The sequence below is a fragment of the Suncus etruscus genome, chromosome 12, assembly GCF_024139225.1.
Source record: "Suncus etruscus isolate mSunEtr1 chromosome 12, mSunEtr1.pri.cur, whole genome shotgun sequence".
Lineage (NCBI taxonomy): Eukaryota > Metazoa > Chordata > Mammalia > Eulipotyphla > Soricidae > Suncus > Suncus etruscus.
The window spans coordinates 44,660,866-44,665,550 of record NC_064859.1 but is presented as its reverse complement, the minus strand read 5'-3'; the positions used below and the strand labels follow the sequence as shown (position 1 = coordinate 44,665,550).

Below are 4,685 nucleotides of genomic sequence, written 5' to 3'. Positions count from 1 at the left end.
ATCTGTAACACCTGCACTTCTTAATTCAAGACAGTGCATTCGGTGGATAATACCAGCTTTGAGAATGTAAAATTTGAGCACCAACAGGAAAAATTGAATGATTATTTATTGAAATAGGACAGGAGTTAAGGCACTTACTTTGCATGTGGTCAACCCAGGTTTTATCCCCAGCATCTCATATGGTTCTATGAACACTGGCAAAAATGATTCCTGAGTAGAGTAATCTCAGAAGCAAGAATAAACCCAAGCACACCCAGATGTAGTCTCAAAACAGCCATACATGAAAAACCCCAAATAATTATATGTTATGTATGTTTTAAAACATTCTAACCAAAATAATTTATTTTGTCTACAAAGTCTAGGGGCAAGAGTATAGTATAATAGATAGGGTGTTTGCTTTACATGTGGCCAAACTGTATTTGATGTCTGGCATTCCATATGTTTCTCTCAGCCTGCCAGGGTCGGAGCACCTCCAAGTATAACCCAAAAACAAAACAAAAAAGTTAATGGCTAAGAATGCTTTATTTGGGAGCCGGAGCAATAGCATAGCAGTAAAGTTTTTGCCTTACACGTGGCTGACAGGAGACTGACCAGGGTTCAATCTCCAGCATCACATGTGTTCCCCCAAGCCTGCTAGGAGTTATTTCTGAGTGTAGAGTCAGGAATAACCCCTGAACACCTCTGGTTGTGGCCAAAACGCAAAAACAAATAAACAAAGGCAAACACAACAAAAAGAATGCTTCATTTGATCATTCTACAGAGGAAGCTCCTGATTGAATACAATTTTGTTGTATTAACTTTATAAGTGGGAAAACATCTAATGAGAGATCAACATAAACCCAGCTTCAAGAAATAACTAATTATAATTCTCCAATTTTCTAACTTTGAAAATAACAATATGTTTTTTTTTCAATTTTGCAGTTTAAATGGTATTTGGAATTGTTTTCATCCTAAATGATTTATCAGTAGATTTTAGAAGTAGTAGAAGTCCAATAGGTTCTGATACATTTTAAATTCTCTTAATCATAGAATACATTCATTCAGTTTTTACTAACTTAAATCCATCTCTGATAATATTTATCTTTATAACACAGCTATTTACAGTAGTAAAAGTCCAAGCAAAAATTACAAATTGCTCATGGGGTCGGAATGGTGGCACAAGCGGTAAGGCGTCTGCCTTACTCGCGCTAGCTTAAGACAGACTGCGGTTCGATCCCCCGGAGGCCCACATGTTCCCCAAGCCAGGAATGATTTCTGAGCGCATAGCCAGGAGTAACCCCTGAGCATCACCAGGTGTGACCCCAAAAAACAACAAAAAAAATTATGACTCTCACAGCCAGGTCTACAAATTGAAAATGATTACTGGCAGATAAACTTTAAACATATTTTTGCATGTCACTCCATCTAAAACAATATTAAAAAATCTAATTAAACTTATGATCATGTGAAATATATTTGATGTTTTACATTTTGCTTAAAAATTTTTAATAAATAAAAAAGAATATAGTATATCATTAAACTGATAAGAACAGATACTATATTGGATCTTAGCCAAAAGGCTGAGAAGCGATTATGCCATCCATAAATCTATTGAAAGTTTTTATAATGATATCATTTTAATTTTGAATTAATAGATTTATATAAATTATAATTTTTTTCTGATTCAACCCTCCACTGTGTGCCTGAAAATATAAATGTTTTATATATAAATGGTATATTTAAAATATAATATATTATATATAAAACAGATATTTAAATGTTATAATATATTAAGATATTAATATATATCTTGAGAAAAGCATAGAAATGTTAATGGTTCAGTGGTTAATAAATTTTATATTTGCTTTACATCAGTAACTAATTTATTATTTTAAAATAATTAAGAAATCAAACATTTATAAGTAACAAATAGCATTTTAATTCTAAAAGAAAAAGAAAAGGCTATTCTCTGTTGAGTTTTTTATAGATTCAAAGCACTTATGTAATTGATCATTGAAAAATAATTATTTCAGTAAATAAGTTGAAGTCTTAAGGGTTCACAGAATGGTCACTTCAAGTTTTTACAAAGGTTCTATCTATACAAATATTATTTATATATAATTACATTTCTAATGAATAAGCATTGGCATTAATTAGTTATTACCCATGATCATCTTCAATTTATGTAATGTATCTAAATCCTCAACCTACTTGAGTATTATAGTTGTGATTTTAAGAGAATGGAAAACATTATGTATGAGTTGAACAAATGACAAGGAAATAATTAATGATAACTTGAAAATGATTTGTCATTTCCAAATTAATACTACAGAATAAATTATATTACTTAAAAGTATTAAATAACTATATATAAAAATATAATATAATTAATTAAAAATAAATTAATTAAAAATAAATATTTTAAAAATAATTATAAATAATTAAAAATATAATATAATTAAAAACTATATATTAAAAAGTATTAAATAACTATAATATTTAAAAGTATTAAATAACTATAAGTATATATGAATAGACTTTACAATTTCACCTAGCTCACTAAAATGTAAGTAATTTCATATGGATGAAATTTCAGTGCTTCAACCCCAGATCACCTAACACTAAATGGAAATCAGAAGAGCTATCATCCTTTGAACTGTGAAAAATAAGAGCACCAACAACAGAAAACTGACTTTGACAACTGTAACCGAACAGAGCCTACCTTGGGACTAATAAGGAAAACCCTACCCTAGGCTGTAGTCCAGGACACATAAAACAACAACAACAACAACAACAACAATAACAACAAGATGTCTTATTGCAGAGGTCCAACTTGGACAACAGAGACTGAGCAGAACCTTTGGATCCATAATATCCTAGGTTTCGGCTTAGGGACTTAAGGAAAACAGGGAGCAAGTGTTACAGAAGACTGAACACCACATAAAGATGGATAGGAACCGTCTAGAATCTAGAGTCTCTATCCTAGACCCTGACCTATGACTTGCACAAATACCAAGATCGCTAGTTACAGTGGCTTGATTTTCTCACACACAACCGAGAGTAAACTTTCCTGGCATCACAAAAGCCTTTGGGATGGGGTAATAAGTATATATGGGGCCAGGAGTTGATTCCATGATGGTATGCTTCAAGGATGGAGAAACCCTGAATCTCTTAGGCCATGGGAATTCCCTTTCTTCCCCAATGCTTACTGTGCCTCTGCAAAAAAAAAAAAAAAAAAAAAAGTTGGGGGAACGCCAAACCCTACCACTCCAGCACCCATACTTTTTCTTGTTTTGTTTGGATTTGTTAGTTTTTGACTTTATTTTCCTTCTCTTTGTTCTTTCACTCTTCTCTTTCTTTTTTTTTTATTTTTTTTCTCTTTATTTGAATATCTTGATTACATAAATGATTGTGATAAGGTTTCAGTCATATAAAGATCACCCCTCTTCACCAGTGCAACATTCCCGCCACCAAAGTCCCAAATCTCCCTCCATCCCACCCCACCCCCGCCTGTACTCCAGACAGGCTTTCCAGTTCCCTCATTCATTCACTTGATTATGGTAGTTCTCAGTGTAGTTATTTCTATAACTGTGCTCACCACTCTTGTGGTGAGCTTCATGGAGTGAGCTGGTGTTCCAGCTCTCCTCTAATTGTCTCTGAGGATTGTTACAAAAATGACTTTTATTTTTCTTAAAACCCATAGATGAGTGAGACTATTCTGCGTCTCTCTCTCTCCCTCTGACTTATTTCACTGAGCATGATAGATTCCATGTACATCTTCTCTTTCTTTTTTACACTTGTGGTTATTATTTAGAGATTTATTTTTTTATTTTTATTTGCCCGGTCCATTTTTTTTCTTTTTTTTTCCATTTTTCTTTCTTTTTTTTTTCTTTTCTCCTTTCTTTTTTTGGTAGTTGTCACCAAATTTTTTCCTCCCCTTTTCCTTATCCTTTTTATCTCCAATGACGGTGGAATGGATGCTCAATCTACAACAAGCTGTAAAGTGGAGACCAGTTTTACGAGCATACTGGGGGGTAGAGGAGGGAGATATGATATGCATACTGGGAATAGGGGCGGAGGGAGGACAGCACTGGTGGTGGGAATGCCCCTCATTCATTGTCTCTATGTACCATAATGATGCAGTGAAAGATTTGTAATGCACTTTAGTCACAATAAAAATTAAAAAAAAAAAACAACAAACAAACAACACTCCCAAGAGTCAACTCTGAACTGAAAGCTAGGAATAAACCCTGAGCACCACTGGGTGTGACCCCTAAAACAAAACTAATAGAAAGGAAATAATGCTAGATTTATTTTTAAATACATACTTTCCATATTATATATTTTCTATTGCCATGTAAGTACTCCCCCATCCATAATTTCTTATTTCTTGAATCTTTACACAATTCTAGCAGATTTAATCACCTAATTGCATAGCTTTTGATTAATAAAATATAATACACAGAAATATAATACACAAAAAACTACAAATGACACTAAAATACAAAAATTAGGGGTCTGAGGGATAGCATACAGATGCTTTGCAGGCAGTCCACCTAGTTTCAATCTCCCACATTCTATATTGTCCCCAGAGTCTTCCAGGAGTGGTTTCTCAGCTTATAACTAGGAATAACCCCTAGGAGTCACCAGGTATGGCCTCAAAACAAACAACAACAAAAATGTATGATAATTAGAAAATTAAGTAT

At 33.1% G+C, this 4,685-nt stretch overlaps 1 pseudogene; it reads right to left on the bottom strand.

The window, feature by feature from the left end:
* Positions 1-1,457: 1,457 nt before the first annotated feature.
* LOC126024973 (uncharacterized) lies at positions 1,458-1,571 on the bottom strand (annotated as a pseudogene).
* Positions 1,572-4,685: the final 3,114 nt, after the last annotated feature.